This window comes from Aquarana catesbeiana, linkage group LG01, assembly GCF_042186555.1.
Source record: "Aquarana catesbeiana isolate 2022-GZ linkage group LG01, ASM4218655v1, whole genome shotgun sequence".
Classification (NCBI taxonomy): domain Eukaryota; kingdom Metazoa; phylum Chordata; class Amphibia; order Anura; family Ranidae; genus Aquarana; species Aquarana catesbeiana.
In genome coordinates, this window is record NC_133324.1 from 511,490,983 (window position 1) to 511,509,877 (window position 18,895).

Consider the following 18,895-nt stretch of genomic DNA (forward strand, 5'->3'; position numbering starts at 1 on the left):
TCGGGACGGGGGGTTTTTTAAAAAAAAAATTTTTATTTTTATTATTTATTTTACATTATTTTTTTTTTTTTTTTACACTGTTTGAAAAAAAAAATGTCACTTTTATTCCAATTATAAGGAATGTAAACATCCCTAGTAATAGAAAAAAGCATGACAGGACCTCTTTAATATGAGATCTGGGGTCAAAAAGACCTCAGATCTCATATTTACACTAAAATGCAATAAAAAAATAAATAAAAAGTCATTTAAAAAAATGACATTTAAAAAAATATGCCTTTAAGAGGCGTGGGCAGAAGTGATGTTTTGACGTCGCTTCCGCCCAGCAGTGTCATGGAGACGAGTGGGCGCCATCTTAGCCTCACTCGTCTCCAGGCACAGGACAGAGATGGATGCGATCGCCTCCGCCGCTACCGACGGCTCCGGTAAGCGGCGGAGGGCACCGAATCGCGGCGGGAGGGGGGCCCTCTCCCGCCACCGATAAAAGTGATCTCGCTGCGAATCCGCCGCAGGGTCCACTTTTATCAGAAAGCCGTCCACGGCACGAAAATGGGGATACCGGGGTTATGGCAGCTAGCTTGGTATCCCCCTTGAAAGTTTGGACGTACATCGTCGTGCGGCGGTCCGGAAGTGGTTAATGAGCACACAGCACCCCATATTAACAGAAAAACACAGAATTGTTCACATTTTTGCAGATTTATTAAAAAAGAAAAACTGAAATATCACATGGTCCTAAGTATTCAGACCCTTTGCTGTGACACTCATATATTTAACTCAGGTGCTGTCCATTTCTTCTGATCATCCTTGAGATGGTTCTACACCTTCATTTGAGTCCAGCTGTGTTTGATTATACTGATTGGACTTGATTAGGAAAGCCACACACCTGTCTATATAAAACCTTACAGCTCATAGTGCATGTCAGAGCAAATGAGAATCATGAGGTCAAAGGAATTGCCTGAAGAGCTCAGAGACAGAATTGTGGTAAGGCACAGATCTGGCCAAGGTTACAAAGAATTCTGCCGCACTTAAGGTTCCTAAGAGCGCAGTGGCCTCCATAATCCTTAAATGGAAGACGTTTGGGACAACCAGAACCCTTCCTAGAGCTGGCCGTCCAGCCAAACTGAGCTATTGGGGGAGAAGAGTCTTGGTGAGAGAGGTAAAGAAGAACCCAAAGATCACTGTGGCTGAGCTCCAGAGATGCAGTCGGGAGATGGGAGAAAGTTGTAGAAAGTCAACCATCACTGCAGCCCTCCACCAGTCGGGGCTTTATGGCAGAATGGCCCGACAGAAGCCTCTCCTCAGTGCAAGACACATGAAAGTCCGCATGGAGTTTGCTAAAAAACACTTGAAGGACTCCAAGATGGTGATAAATAAGATTCTCTGGTCTGGTGAGACCAAGATAGAACTTTTTGGCCTTAATTCTAAGCGGTATGTGTGGAGAAAACCAGGCACTGCTCATCACCTGTCCAATACAGTCCCAACAGTGAAGCATGGTGGTGGCAGCATCATGCTGTGGGGGTGTTTTTCAGCTGCAGGGACAGGACGACTGTCCTGAATGCGAATGAATGCGGCCAAGTACAGGGATATCCTGGACAAAAACCTTCTCCAGAGTGCTCAAGACCTCAGACTGGGCCGAAGGTTTACCTGACCCTAAGAACACAGCTAAAATAACGAAGGAGTAGCTTCACAACAACTCCGTGACTGTTCTTGAATGGCCCAGCCAGAGCCCTGACTTAAACCCAATTGAGCATCTCTGGAGAGACCTAAAAATGGCTGCCCATCAACGTTTACCATCCAACTTGACAGAACTGGAGAGCATCTGCAAGGAGGAAGGGCAGAGGATCCCCAAATCCAGGTGTGAAAAACTTGTTGCATCTTTCCAAAAAAAAACTCATGGCTGTATTAGATCAAAAGGGTGCTTCTACTAAATACTGAGCTAAAGGTCTGAATACTTAGGACCATGTGATATTACAGTCTTTCTTTTTTTAAAAATCTGCAAAAATGTCAACGATTCTGTGTTTTTCTGTCAATATGGGGTGCTGTCTGTACATTAATGAGGAAAAAAATGAACTTAAATGATTTTAGCAAATGGCTGAATGGGGGTCCAAATACTTTCCGTACCCACTGTGTGTGTATATATATATATATATATATATATATATATATATATATATATATAATATTTTTTTACTTTTTTTGCAGAGACCCTAGAGAAAAAAATGGTTCTGGTTGCAATTTTACGTGTTATTTGCGCAGAGGTTTTTTTAAATGCATTTTTTTCTGGGGGAAAAATACACTTTAATAAATTTTAATGCAAAAATACCCAACATATAACCCAATTTATTTGTTAAAGTATCAGGCTGGGTTCACACTGCTGCGGTGGCAAACATCGCATGTGATTCGCAGCGCACTGCTGTTCACATCACATGCGATGTCTGTGCTGTGCGATATCAGCCATACAGATAGTATGGCTGATATCGCACCGCATTCGGTCCAAACTCGCACAGGACCCTTTTTTTTGTTCGGACCAAAATCGGATCGCATGGGTGTTCACACCTATGCGATCCGAAAATGTCCGAATTGTCAGTTCGCATTGCGATATGCGGGCTGAACTGGGGGTGTCATTAACATTGTATGACACTCCCCAGCAGTTCGCATATGGCAGTGTGAACTGCCGTGCGAGCTGGTGCGATGCGGGAACCCGCAGTAAATTCGCTGCGTTCCCGCACCGCAGCAGTGTGAACCCAGCCTAAAAGATGTTACGCAGTATTTGTGCAGTGGTTTTTCAAACGCAATTTAAAAAAAAAATACACTTTAAAAAATTTTAATGCAAAGAAACACAATATATAACCAAATTATTTGATAAAATCTAAAAGATGATGTTCTTCTGAGTAAATAGATGCCTAACATGTCATGCTTTAAAAGTGTGCACACAATGATGAATGGCAAGAAACTACGATATTTAACAATCTCCACAGGCGATGCTTTAAACATTTCTACAGGTTGCCAGTTTGGTGTTACAAAGGAGGTCTAGCTCTGGAATTATTGCTTTCACTATAACGTTCGCGCTGATACCTCATGTGTGGTGTGAACATTGTTTACATATGTGTGCATGACCTACATATGGGTTTGCCTCTGCACGTGAGCATGGGGGGACAGGGGCACTGTACACATTTTTTTATTATTTTATTAGAAAAAAATATATTTTTACACTGTCCCTTTAATTTTTTTTTATCACTTTTATTTCAATCACAAGAAACGTAAACAAACTATCTTGTGATAGAAATAAAGCATGAAATGTCCTCTTTATGGAGACACCTGGGGTCTATAAGATCTCCCCTCTACCCTTGAAAGCTTGAGATATTAAAAAAAAATGATCTCATGCGTTCCAGAAAAAAATGTCAGTTAGGACATTCCAGTTAGGGCATCTGCCCTAACTGGAAGTGATGAAAATGCTTGTCACTTCCGGTCTTCTAGACCAGCCTTTTCCAACCAGGCTTCTTCAGCCTACCTACCTTCAGCCTACCTTTTAGTTACACAAAGCCATTGGTTTTTATTATGCATCATTACAACTTTCTGGACACTGGCATCCTAACAACCAATGACATTATTAGTTGATAAGGAGGATATCTGCCGCCTACACAGAACCCTTCTTTGACCCTCCTTTGCCCCTCTCCTTCAGCACTGGGGTGACACTAGCTGACTGGAGAAATTGAGGGAGAAGAGAAACATTGGAATACTAGCCAGTACCAGTGTGCAAAAGTTTATTTGCTTTGGAAGAATAAATCACCTCCAACGTTGGGTGCCCTACGTGTAGCTGTTGCTGCATAATGTAAAACTATTAGAAATGTTTTTTTATATTTTAGAATGGTGTGCCTCAAGACTGTCCATAACTTTAAAGGGTGCCTTGACTAAAAAAAAGGTTGAGAAACACTGTCCTAGACCATAGAGGTGATTAGAGACAATCTCCGAACACCTCTATTGTAAGCCAGCACAACCAACGGATCAGATGACGGGCTCCCTGCTTGGATGGGAAAGCCTGGGGAGGCCCCCTAATTAAACGCTAGGATTTATTTTACTTTGTAGAGCATCACTGGTTGAAGAGAACAATACCGGCTGCAATCGTAATGGTCTGTTGTTAAGATCAGGGCCAGAGAGGACACCATTTAGAGAGATACCTTCATTTTTGGCGCTGGAATCGAACACCACTCTAATCTTCCCTGGCTTCTTAGGTTGATAGACCCCAAATATAGGTAAGTACCAGCATTCCTCTGAGTCTTTGAGGTTTGGGGATATCTCAGCATGACCATTCTGGAATATTTTCTCCATGAAGGAAAATAAATGTTTTTTCATCTCTGGTTTCCTTTGAAGATTGTGTCTTAGGGAAGTGAGACGTTTATATTCTAGTTCTCTGTTGTTAGGCAAACGTCGTGTTTGTGGTCTAAAAGGTAGAGGTGCAACCCAGCTATTAGTCCCGTCTTTCTCCAAACTCTTTTCCATAAATTCTATCCTCCATGGACATTGCTACCTGGTTGTCTTCCTTTGTTCTCCTGAACACTGTACTTCCTAAGTCGCTTTGGTCGTTGTCATAGGTATTGCTGTCAGAGGGAACTTAGGAAGGGAAGAGGTACAGGCTTGTTGTGTGGTAGCTCCTTTATGAGGATGTGATTTTGACAGGGTTGGAAAAGAGTAGGATGACCATTCTCGAGGGTACAAGGGAGCAGGTTATTAACAGATGCTGGTTTGTGTGCACCTCCCAGGCAAACATCACCTATAATGACCCACCTGAGACCGAGTTTTTGGGCATATGGGGCATTTTTAGGACCGTTGATCAGTTTTCTTACTTTGTGGACTTGCAAGATATCCCTCCATAGGAGTAAGATTATCTGAGCCTGATCATCTAGTTCGGGTATGAGATGTGCTATGTGGTTCAAATGAGTCTGGTGAGCTGCTGCGTCTGGTGTGGGAATTTCTGATCTGTTGTCTGGCATCTGGTTGCACTCTATTATGGTCAGTAAGGGTAGGCATGTCTTACCATCCATAGATTCAATTTGTACACCGTTAGCTCTTCTCCCCGCCGTGTACCTGCACAAGTCCTAAGGGAGTAAGGGCTGCTGGGGCCTTTCAGGTTTAGAATGTCAAAAAACATAGACCTGGCTAGAGACTTATTACTCTGATCATCCAAGATGACGTAGAGCTTGACTGCTTTGTCTCTGCGTCCTTTTGGGTAAACTCTCACAAGACAGATTAAAGCAGGACCTGCCACCTGTACTTCCTTTGCAAACTTCAGTACACTGTGAAGTGATTGCTATGGCGTCTGTACTAGAGTCTTTGGTCTCCCCGCCTTGCTCCTTGTCCCTATGAACAGATGGGAAAGTTCTTGGAGTAGGCCTTGAGTGTAGAGCTGTGTTGTGCTCTGTGCTGTCACATTCTGTACATTTGACACTGACCTTACAGTCCTTGGCGAAATGTGTGGACGAAGAGCAGCACTTGTAACAGATGTTGTTCTCTTTGAGGAAAGCTTTGCAATCCTGGATGGTCTTTGTCCTGAAGGCTCTGCATTCCAGAAGAGGATGTGGCATCTTATGTAGAGGGCAAAACTTAGTAGGGTCGCTGTCTTGATCCTCTGCAAATCTGTGGGAAGAAATGTTAGTTTTGTGCACTGCTACTGGAGCTCTGAGTTGTTTAGGGCCAGAAGAAGTGGTATAAGACACTGGAAAAATTAAGCTGGGGTCATCTTTCATTCCTGCTTGTCTGTCTACAAACTCACTAAAGGGTGTTTTTGTTTGTAGTTACAGCCATGAGTAATCCATCTTTCGTGTAACTCATAAGGAAGTTTTTGTGCTAAGGAGTTAATACCTCTAGCAGAGTCAAGATAAGAAAGGCCAGGTAAGTCTCCTTCTGCTTTAGCAACTTGTAACTCCATACACAGGTCACTGAATTCTCTGAGTCTTTGGTAACCTCTGCTAGGTATTTTTGGGAAGTCTTCTATCCTTTTAAACAGTGTACTCTCTATAGCCTCTGGTGAGCCATAACATCTATCCAGTCTGTTCCAGATGTTTGTAAGGCCTATCTCAGGGTGGTTTATATTAATGTCTCTGATCCTTTTGACAGGTTTACAAAGAGTTCTATCTGTTCCCTGCAGGATAGATCTAGACCTTGAGTGACACTCTGGAAAGTGGATCGCCACACCCTGAAGTGTTGAGGGCGATCACTAAATTTGACAAGTCCTTGGGTAACTAACTCTCTTTTGGCCAGGAACTTGGCAAAGTCTACAGTAGCCTGATTGGCTTTGGGGTAGGCTGCTGGTGTATTGTGGTGCGGTGTAAAGGCATACCTGGTAAAAGTCTCTTCTTTAGGCGTGCTGGGTTCAAACTTACATAAGGTTGGCAGTTCGCACCAGCTCGTTGCATACACCGTTGGAGTGAAGACTGGTGTTTGATGCTTGTATGAAGGCTGGTTACCTTGTGGAGTAGAAGGTTTGGTTGGAACTGGAAAGTCTGGAACTCTGCTTCTGCAATGGCGGCGGCAGCTTCTCTATCTACTGCCAACTTCTCCATGTTAGCTTCTAAGATAGCTTGCTGCAATTTCAGAGATGCTTCCTGCTGGGCTAGCTCTTCTTCCAGGCGTATTCTTTTCTTCTCTCTCTCTTGTTCCATGTGTACTCTTTCTTGCTCTCTCTCTTGTTCCATGCGTACTCTTTCCTTCTCTCTCTCTTGCTCCAGCCGTACTCTTTCTTGCTCCAAGTGTATTATTTCCTTCTCCCTCTCTTGCTCCAAGCGTACTCTTTCCTTCTCTCTCTCTTGTTCCTGTCTCATCTTTTCTGCATCAAATCGGGCCTTTTCTTTTTTCATTTGCAACTCTTGGTCTGCGAATGCAGCCCTGGCTTGTACTGCTTCAGCTTTTGAATGGGCGATAGCTGCTGCATTTGCGACAGATGACTTAGATGAGCTTGCTCGTGAACGTGTTTTGTAAGAAGATGTCCCACTGTGAGACATGACTGTGGAGAAGAAGCTGTCTTGCTGTGTAGAGACCGTTCTAGTGTCATTGCTGCTTGACAGAGCACGTCTCTCTGTAGCATGGCTGCTTGCTTTGCCTGCCGCAGGCCTGTATCTTTAAGGCTTCTGACTGTATGGATACTGCATATCCCCGGGCTGTACAGACTTCCAAAGTCGGCTTATCTTCCCTTCAGGGGTCAGCTTAAAAATTTCACTGTTCTGTCTCTGGGACAGCTAGTTAAAACTTCTTATCCCAATAACTGTAGATACCATATTTCTTTGATCTCAGTTTAATTAGAACAAGCCAGGTGAAACTACAAAATAACAGAAATAGACTTCAATAAGTACAATATTGCATACAATACAGCATACAATGCAAAAACAACGATATACAGTACAAGATGAGATAATAAAAACATACTTTTTAAGTTCTCTAAGGGGCGATGGCGATAGATAAAGAAATAAATGTGTTGTTTCCTGAATGTCTTCTCACAAAATGGTGGCTGTTTCACTTCCTGCTAAGATCCTACCCAGAATTCCCTGCTTGCTGACAACTTCCTTAGTTAACATACAAATAAACAAAGAAACAGAACTGCAGCAATACCAAAAAGGAACGCTAGATGGAGCCTGCACACCACATATGATTGTCTTAAGTAAATTACACATTTTGCATGTAAATTTAACAACACAGGTACAAATAACCAGTATAAAACATCTGGTGGACAGAACATTAACCACTTGCCGCCTGCCATATAGCAGAATGACGGCGGCAAAGTGGTTTCAATATCCTGACTGGGCGTCATATGACGTCCGCAGGATATTGAGCCCCCGGGGACGTGCATCATGGCAATCGTTGTTGCGGGGTGTCAGTCAGACACCCCGCAACACCGATCTAGGTAAAGAGTCTCTGATGGAGACTCTTTACCATGTGATCAGCTGTGTCCAATCACGGCTGATCACGATGTAAATAGGAAGAGCCGGTGATCGGCTTTTCCTCATTTGCGTCTGATAGACGCGAGTAGAGTAGCGCCAATCGGCTGCTCTCCTGACAGGGGGGGTCTATGCTGATTGTTTATCAGCACAGCCCCCCCTCGGATCCCACCCAGGACCACCAGGGAAGCCGCCCAGGACCACCAGGGAAGCCATTCACACTGGACCACCAGGTATGCCCCCTAGACCGCCAGGGAAATACTAATCTGTGCCCAGGCAGCTGCCAATCAATGCCCAGGCAGCTGCCAATCAGTGCCCACTCAAAATGCCTACCACTGCCAGTGCCACCAGGGATGCCTATCAGTGGCGCGTATCAGTGCCCATCAGTGCCACGTATCAGTGCCCAGCAGTGCCGCCTATCAGTGCCCAGCAGTGCCGCCTATCAGTGCCCATCAGTGCCACCCATAAGAACCCATCTTTGCAGCCTTTCAGTGCCCATCAGTGTCACCTATCAGTGCCTATCAGTGCCCACCAGTGCCACCCAGCGCCACCCATGAGTGCCCATCAGTGCCACCTATCAATGCCCATCAATGCTGCATATCAATGCCACCCATCAGTGCCACCTACCAGTGCCCATCAGTGCCGCATATCAGTGCCCATCGTCAGTGCTCGTCAGTGCCCACTCATTGGTGCCACCTCATCGGTGCCGCCTTATCAATGCCTGTCAGTGCCGCCTTATCAGTGCCCATCAGTGAAAGAGACAACTTACTTATTTACAAAAATTTTTAACAGAAACAAAAGCAAAACTTTTATTTTTTTCAAAATTTTCGGTCTTTTTTTATTTGTTTGGCAAGAAATAAAAACCGCACAGGTAATCAAATACCACCAGAAGAAAGCTCCATTTTTGGGAACAAAATGATAAAAATTTAGTTTGGGTACAGTGTTGGATGACCAACACTGTGACAGCGCTGAAAGCTGAAAATTGGTCTGGGCAGGAAGGTGTATAAGTGCCCTGTATTGAAGTGGTTAAAGCAGGGCTATGCAACCTTAGAGGGGTGGAAATCTACTTGAATAACATAGGAAAAGTCATAGATCACCAAGCACAGTGTCATCTTTGTCATCCAATGTTGCCTCCTCACCTCCTGATTTAATCCTAAAATTGTTGTACTACTGTGCTGCAGTCGTATGCATTGCACAGCAAATATAGGTTTAAATCAGGCAGTGTTCTAGATCAGGGTTTCTCAACTCCAGTCCTCAAGGCGCCCCAACAGGTCATGTTTTCAGGCCTCCCATTATTTTGCACAGGTGATTTGATCAGTTTCACTGCCTTAGTAATTACCACAGCTGTTCATCTGAGGGAAATCATGAAAACATGACCTGTTGGGACACCTTGAGGACTGGAGTTGAGAAACACTGTTCTAGATCAGTGGTCATCAACCCTGTCCTCAGGGCCCACTAACAGGCCAGGTTTTATGTATTACCTTGGGGAGATGCAGACTAGAATACTGCAATCACTGAGCAGCAAATTATATCACCTGTGAAGTATTTCAGTTATCTTGCAAACCTGGCCTGTTAGTGGACCCTGAGGACAGGGTTGATGACCACTGTTCTAGATGGTATTATGCCTAGTTCAGTATTGTTTGTGTAAGACACAATGATCTGAACAAAATAATACAGAAGAGTCCACTGTCGGTACACCAAGGAGCTCTTCTACTTTCTCTTTTACAGGTACTGCTGGTGCCACTCCGGATCCTAATCAGGGATACAGAGAGGTGGAGGGCAAATGATATCACTCCACCTGGGACTGCAGCCAGAACTACAGAAGAAGTATAGCCTGATGCGGCCAACTGCTCTCTCTGCAGGTGGTGCTGGATACGCTGAAAGTAAATGTAGCACCCTCCTAGGTAGGTGCTGGAAGAGAGTATAGTTTTTCATTTTTCTGCTTACCAGGAAGATGGTCAGGTAAAACTTAGAGTGCTCTCTGCCTACCAGGGAGCAGGATCTATTGGTTAGGTCTGCTCATTGTTCTCAGGTGCAGCTCAGCTTGTTCTGACTGTCCCCCACTGGTCCAATAGGGAGGGGACCTGACAAGTGAGTGCACAGGTTTTGTTACATCCCTGGCAATTGGCAGAAGGAAAGTGCTGCATTGCAGCATTGTGGGATACTGTATAAAAAGCCAGAGTACATGTGCTCAGAGTTAGTTCAGCCAAGGAACAAAGCCCAGGAGGGAGAGGGGTGGCTGTCCTCTTCTCCGCAGAGGTGGTTGTGCGCTCCTGGGTGGTTGACCCAGGAGCCTAGAGAGAGAGAATTTGAACCCAGAGGTCCTGCAGAGCTGACCCAAAGAGAGACACCAGGAAGGATCTGATTCTGCCTACTGTGAGTACAGATCTGTGTCTTTGGGGCCTGTCGAGTGAGGGCTGCCCCCTTCAGCTAGAAGTGTCAGTCGACAGGTGTCAGTAAAGTGGATGCTAGAGAGCGTCCTGAAGATAATTGAGTGCATCAAGTCTGCTGCTGGTGAGAGTAAGAAGACTTAATTCTTCCATGCATGTGGCTCTATGGTTAAAAGCAGTGTGTCTGCTTCCACAGATAATCCGGTGAGGCCTCTACTGTGTTTGAGGCTCTGCAGACTGCGCGTCGGTAAGTCACCTGGCCATGATCGACAGGTAGATCGTGATCAACAGGTTGCCGACCCCAGCAACCCTAAAAATTGACTTAACCCTAGGGCAGGAATTGTGTTGCTGGGAGGATCGCCAGGTGAAAACAAAGGAAAAAAACACTTCAAAAAGAAAACGAATGTAGCCATCAAATCTAAGAACTGGTAAGCTGCGATATAATAATATTTCTTATTGATAGGGATGAATTGGCTGCATGCTCCCTGATGACACCATTAACATATCAATGAATCCTTGAAAATCTTTATTGTAACCCCTGTTGCAAGTCTCTTCATATTCATGGAATTTATATGTGTTTTTTTCTTTCATCATGGATTTACATACTGATCACCACAATCATTCTGAAAATAGGGTGTGAATTATTGTGTTACTATTTAAATGTTTTATAGCACCAATACCGCTATGGGCTCATCTATGCACTTGAATTTTTCCTGGTAATGATAAAACATATACATTTTATTACATGCCCATTAGTATACTATTTATTTTTTTACTGCATTAACATACACTTTATAGATAGAGTATTTGCTCATAATGTTTGCTGACAGCATGGGTTGAGGCACTGATTCCGTGTACAATGTATGGCTGCATGGCAACAGTGGAATTCTAGACTATTATACAAAAATATGTAATAATGTAACCAGATTCATAAGTGTAAATATTAGGGAAAGTTCTGTGTCTCAATTTTTTGTATTAACTTGCAACATAGAAATTATGTTTGCCTTTTTACAGGAAGACATTTAAAATCCGAGAGTCAAGTGTCAGAGGCTGGATGCACATACTTCTGCTTGAGGGTTTATTGCCCTATATAACCAAAAATTCTTCCAACTGCATTTATTATTTATTTGTATTTATTTATTTCAAATACTTATATAGCGCTGACAATTTACGCAGTGCTTTACATTTATATTGTACATTCACATCAGTCCCTGCCCACAAGGTGCTTACAATCTAAGGTCCTTAACTCACATTCATACATACACATACTAGGACCATTTTAGACAGGGGTCAGTTAACTTACCAGCAAGTCTTTGGAGTGTGAGAGAAATCCAAAGTACCTGGGGGGTCACAGGGAGAGCGAACTCCAGGCAGGTTGTGCCTTTACAAGCATGTTGCATCTAGAAAAGTGGAAAGACCAACACGACAACTCCACAGGTCAAACATTTACATTGCTGGACAGCCTAAGCTTGAAGACAGCCTATACCTGAAATCCTGTAGAGATTTGCCTGCTCACCTCTTTGACTGGTAGACTTTCTCTATGCCTCCACTGTGAAATGTGCCCTCAGAATTTTAATTAAAGTGATTGTAAAGATTTTTTTTAATAAAAAACATGTCATACTTACCTGCTCTGTGCAATGGTCTTGCACAGAGCAGCTTCAAACTTCCACTTCTTGGGTTCCCCGCTGGCGCCCTGAGCTCCTCCTTTTCTCCATCTGCCACCATTGGAAGCCAGTACCTACTGTTTGAGGGCACATGTGTTTGCTCAATCCCGAGCTGCACTGTGTGTGTCCATTGACACACACAGTGCTGCTCTGTCCTGCCCCTGGCTCGATCAAGACTGGATTCGATTGACAGCAGCAGGAAGCAATGGCTCCCACTGCTCTCACTGAGTCTAGTGAGGAGGTAGGGCTAGGGCACAGCGCTGGATCAAGATCAGGCTCAGGTAAGTATTGGGGGGGCCTGACAATAGAAGTTTTTTATACCTTAATGAACTTAATGTGGAGAACGCATTAATGTAAAAAACCTTTAGCCTTTACAGCCACCTTAATACATCCCACCTGGTGCACTATATGACAATTTGTAAATTGCTAAATTACGAGACAGTAATGCCACTTATACAGTATAACTGTACTTGATAAAAATCTGCTATCATGTGGAAACAATAAATCATCATACATATTACTGTATTCCATATCATTGCAGCAGCAGATACCCCAACCTTATTTCTTAAACAGAGGGCTTTTTTTCAGCAGGAACTAGGGGGAACTCAGTTCCACCACCTCTGGCTCAGGTCTTCTGCTCCCTGCTCAGTGCTCACTACTATCACTTGGTAACACTGAAGTCCAGATTCTGCATTTAGAAGTGATAGCTTATCTCCCAGTAGCTCCCACAGGTCAGATCTCCTGCGCAGATCCCACTGAGTGCCGGACAGGGACACGGGAGATACGGAACAGGTACCCAGGGTTCAGTGCAGTCATGGGCAGGAGAGGGTGCATGGTAGGCTGCACCCTCTGTGGTCTCCATTTTTTCCCTGGTGACCAGTTGTTGATGCTCCTACTGCATGATCTCCCTTGCAAGTGACTGTAGTATAGTATAGTATGCTGGGAGGTACTACAGCCGGATAGGTGTTTCAGCTTAATATTGCAACAAAGGTAAGACATATGACAGATGGATGGTGGAGCTTTTAAGGAGGGGGGAGATGAGGGCAGTGGAGGGAGGGGGTTGTATGCAGAGGGAAGACCTCCTATTTGATGCCATTTGGCAGGTATGTGTGTGTGTGGCGGGCATGGTTGAGTTCCTGCACCTATTCTCTGAGAAAAAAAGCCCTGCTCTGAATGGTCTAAAGTTATTAGTGTTGTACCCCAAGGTTCAGCATTAGGACCCTTACTTTTTAACCGCTTGCCAACCAGCCAGTCGGTAAGCGGTAGGTGCAGCCACTGCGGCAGGTTGGCACGTTCCCGCGAGCCGTCGTAGCTGTACGTCGGCCCTTTAAGCAGGGATAGCAGGCGCACGCCTGCTGTACTGTGGGGAAAAGGGATGCGTGTGCACAGCAGACGCGATGACCGCCAGCCTTGCGTAATCGCGATCACGAGAGCCAGAACAGGGACTCTGAGGAGAGGAGAGACAAATCGTGTGATCCTACTAGCTAGCAACAACGATCTGTCTCCTCCTCTAGTCAGTTCCTTCCCCCTAGTTAGAACACACATTGAGGGAACACAGTTAACCCCTTGATCGCCCCCTAGTGTTAACCCCTTCCCTGCCAGTGACCTTTACACAGTAATCAGTGCATTTTTATAACACTGATCGCTGTATAAATGTCAATGGCCCCTAAAATGTGTCAAAAGTGTCTGATTTGTCCGCCACAATGTCACAGTCCCGCAGATCGTTAAAAAAAATAATAAAAATGCCATAAATCTTTCCCATAGTTTGTAGACGCTATAACTTTTGCACAAACCAATCACTATACACTTATTGCAATTTTTATTACCAAAAATATGTAGAAGAATATATATTGGCCAAAACTGAAGAAAAAATTAGATTTTTAAAAACTTTTTTGGGGATATTTATTATAGAAAAAAGTAAAAAATATTGTTTAATGTCGCAGTCACAATAAAAATCGCAGATCGCCGCCATTACTAATAAAAAAAAAATTATAATAAAAATACCATAAATCTATCCCCTATTTTGTATACGCTATAACTTTTGGCAAACCAATCAATATACGCTTATTGCGATTTTTTTTACCAAATATATGTAGAAGAATACATATCTGCCGAAACTGAGAAAAAAATTAGTTTTTTTATATATTTTTGGGGGATATTTATTATAGCAAAAAGTAAAAAATATTTATTTATTTATTTATTTATTTTTTTACATTTTTGCTCTTTTTTTTGTTTATAGCTCAAAAAATAAAACCCACAGAGGTGATCAAATACCACCAAAAGAAAGCTCTATTTGTGGGAAACAAAGGACATCAATTTTGTTTGGGTGTAACGACGCACGCCTGCGCAATTGTCAGTTAAAATGACGCAGTTCCATATCGCAAAAAGTGCTCTGGTCAGGAAGGCGGTAAATTCTTCAGGGGCTGAAGTGGTTAAAGCGGTAGTAAACTTGCAGTTAAAGAAGAAAAAATCCTCTGCAAGGCAAAATGGTTAAATGTGCATGCACGCTGAATATCTCCTAAACAGTACAAGTTTAGGAAATATTCACAGTACCTACAGGTATGCCTTATTACAGGCTTACCTGTAGGAACAAACTGAACAAGTAGGTTTATTATCACTTTAACCACTTAAGGACCAAGCCTTTTCTAGCACTTCTTGTTTACAAGTAAAATTCTGTATTTTTTAGAACCCCCAAATATCAAACATATTAATTATATATATATATTTTTAGCAAGGTCCAGTATATCTGATTGACATTTTTGCTTTAGCCTAAGAATTGCAGGGATAATGGCTAGTAGGGCATGTTGGTATATGGTTATCAACGGGCTTCGAGAGAGAGTAGGAGTGGAGTAATTGCTCAAGTGTTACTATTTAGCCATACTTGACATTTGGGAAATTGGCAACTGAAGGTATGGGAGAATTGCAAGCATCTAAAGAAAATGGCGGGATGGAATAACATTGACAGAAAAGACAGCAATTTATAGTTTTGCGCAATATCAGCTATCATCTTAACCAGGGCTTTTTTTCCTCAGGGAATAGGTACAGGAACTCTACCCTTCCAAGATACCCTTCATCTCTGCCCTCTACCCGTCTCTGAGCACTAGGGATGAGCTTCGAGTTCGAGTCGAACTCATGTTCGACTCGAACATTGGCTGTTCGCAAGTTCACCGAACAGCGAACAATTTGGGGTGTTCGCGGCAAATTCGAATGCCGCGGAACACCCTTTAAAAGTCTATGGGAGAAATCAAAAGTGCTAATTTTAAAGGCTAATATGCAAGTTATTGTCATAAAAAGTGTTTGGGGACCTGGGTCCTGCCCCAGGGGACATGGATCAATGCAAAAAAAAGTTTTAAAAACGTCCGTTTTTTCAGGAGCAGTGATTTTAATAATGCTTAAAGTCAATCAATAAAAGTGTAATATCCCTTTAAATTTCGTACCTGGGGGGTGTCTATAGTGTGCCTGTAAAGGGGCGCATGTTTCCTGTGTTTAGAACAGTCTGACAGCAAAATGACATTTTGAAGGAAAAAACTCATTTAAAACTACTCGCGGCTATTGCATTGCCGACAATACACATAGAAGTTCATTGATAAAAACGGCATGGGAATTCCCCAAAGGGGAACCCCGAACCAAAATTAAAAAAAAAAAATGACGTGGGAGTCCCCCTAAATTCCATACCAGGCCCTTCAGGTCTGGTATGGATATTAAGGGGAACCCCGGCCAAAATTTAAAAAAAAAAACGACGTGGGGTTCCCCCTAAATTCCATACCAGACCCTTCAGGTCTGGTATGGATTTTAAGGGGAACCCCGCGCCAAAAAAAAAAACGGCGTGGGGTCCCCCCAAAAATCCATACCAGACCCTTATCCGAGCACGCAACCTGGCAGGCCGCAGGAAAAGAGGGGGGGACGAGAGTGCGGCCCCCCCTCCCTCCTGAACCGTACCAGGCCACATGCCCTCAACATTGGGAGGGTGCTTTGGGGTAGCCCCCCAAAACACCTTGTCCCCATGTTGATGAGGACAAGGGCCTCATCCCCACAACCCTGGCCGGTGGTTGTGGGGGTCTGCGGGCGGAGGGCTTATCGGAATCTGGAAGCCCCCTTTAACAAGGTGACCCCCAGATCCCGGCCCCCCCCCTGTGTGAAATGGTAAGGGGGTACATAAGTACCCCTACCATTTCACGAAAAAAGTGTCAAAAATGTTAAAAATGACAAGAGACAGTTTTTGACAATTCCTTTATTTAAATGCTTCTTCTTTCTTCTATCTTCCTTCATCTTCTGGTTCTTCTGGTTCTTCTGGCTCTTCTGGTTCTTCCTCCGGCGTTCTCGTCCAGCATCTCCTCCGCGGCGTCTTCTATCTTCTTCTCCTCGGGCCGCTCTGCACCCATGGCATGGGGGGAGGCTCCCGCTCTTCTCTTCTTCTTTTCTTCTCTTCTTCTCTTCTTCTTTTCTTCTTTTCTTCTCCGGGCCGCTCCGCAATCCATGCTGGCATGGAGGGAGGCTCCCGCTGTGTGACGGCGCTCCTCGTCTGACAGTTCTTAAATAACGGGGGGCGGGGCCACCCGGTGACCCCGCCCCCCTCTGACGCACGGTGACTTGACGGGACTTCCCTGTGACGTCACGGGGAATGCCACAGGGAAGTCCTGTCAAGTCACCGTGCGTCAGAGGGGGGCGGGGTCACCGGGTTGCCCCGCCCCCCGTTATTTAAGAACTGTCAGACGAGGAGCGCCGTCACACAGCGGGAGCCTCCCTCCATGCCAGCATGGATTGCGGAGCGGCCCGGAGAAGAAAATGAAGAAGAGAAGAAGAGAAGAAAAGAAGAAGAGAAGAGCGGGAGCCTCCCCCCATGCCATGGGTGCGGAGCGGCCCGAGGAGAAGAAGACAGAAGACGCCGCGGAGGAGATGCTGGACGAGAACGCCGGAGGAAGAACCAGAAGAGCCAGAAGAACCAGAAGAACCAGAAGATGAAGGAAGATAGAAGAAAGAAGAAGCATTTAAATAAAGGAATTGTCAAAAACTGTCTCTTGTCATTTTTAACATTTTTGACACTTTCTTCCTGAAATGGTAGGGGTACTTATGTACCCCCTTACCATTTCACACAGGGGGGGGGCCGGGATCTGGGGGTCACCTTGTTAAAGGGGGCTTCCAGATTCCGATAAGCCCCCCGCCCGCAGACCCCCACAACCATCGGCCAGGGTTGTGGGGATGAGGCCCTTGTCCTCATCAACATGGGGACAAGGTGTTTTGGGGGGCTACCCCAAAGCACCCTCCCAATGTTGAGGGCATGTGGCCTGGTACGGTTCAGGAGGGAGGGGGGGCCGCACTCTCGTCCCCCCCTCTTTTCCTGCGGCCTGCCAGGTTGCGTGCTCGGATAAGGGTCTGGTATGGATTTTTGGGGGGACCCCACGCCGTTTTTTTTTTTTTTTTTTTTTGGCGCGGGGTTCCCCTTAAAATCCATACCAGACCTGAAGGGTCTGGTATGGAATTTAGGGGGAACCCCACGTCATTTTTTTTTTTGTTAATTTTGGCCGGGGTTCCCCTTAATATCCATACCAGACCTGAAGGGCCTGGTATGGAATTTAGGAGGACTCCCACGTCATTTTTTTTTTTAAATTTTGGTTCGGGGTTCCCCTTTGGGGAATTCCCATGCCGTTTTTATCAATGAACTTCTATGTGTATTGTCGGCAATGCAATAGCCGCGAGTAGTTTTAAATGAGTTTTTTCCTTCAAAATGTCATTTTGCTGTCAGACTGTTCTAAACACAGGAAACATGCGCCCCTTTACAGGCATACTATAGACACCCCCCAGGTACGAAATTTAAAGGGATATTACACTTTTATTGTTTGACTTTAAGCATTATTAAAATCACTGCTCCTGAAAAAACGGCCGTTTTTAAAACTTTTTTTTGCATTGATCCATGTCCCCTGGGGCAGGACCCAGGTCCCCAAACACTTTTTATGACAATAACTTTCATATAAGCCTTTAAAATTAGCACTTTTGATTATTCATGTTCGTGTCCCATAGACTTTAACGGTGTTCGCATGTTCGAACGAACTTTTTTCCTGTTCGCATGTTCTGGTGCGAACCGAACAGGGGGGTGTTCGGCTCATCCCTACTGAGCACCATCCCTTGGTTCCACCTCCTACCCACCTTCCAGTACAGCACCTTTCAGAGAATACAGAACCAAGTATTTTGTGCTGCTCAGTAATTTCTATGAAATTTGTTAATGAAAACAAGAAAGATAGTAAAACAGATCCCAATGAGCAACAATAGACCTCATCCCAGCAACAATGGACTCCACCTCAGCAACAATAGACTCCACCTCAAAAACAACAGATTCCCCACACAATAAATTACTTTCCCCCAGTAACATTGGATCTCCCCACAACAAAATACCACCCCAGCAACAATAGACCCTCCAGCAGCCAGCAACAATAGACCTCTCCCTCAACAGTAGATCCCACCCAGCAACAATTGACCCCCCCAGCAAGATAAGACCCCCCCCACCAGCAACAGTAGACTTACTCAGCAACAATAGACCCACCACACAAAAACAGATCCCCACCAGTGACAATAGATACCCCAGCAGCCAGCAACAATAGACCTTCCAGCACCCCTTACCAGTACATACTTTCAGTGCTAGAGGTGCGTTCCCCCGCGTTCCCACTGAAAAAAAGCCCTGATTCAGAGTATGAATCAGTAATCACTACTCTCTAATAGGGATGAGCCGAACACCCCCCTGTTTTGCGAACAGGCAAAAAATTTGTTCGAACACGCGAACACCCTTAAAGTCTATGGGACACGAACATGAATAATCAAAAGTGCTAATTTTAAAGGCTTATATGCAAGTTATTTTCATAAAAAGTGCTTGGGGACCTGGGTCCTGCCCCAGGGGACAAGGATCAATGCAAAAAAAGTTTTA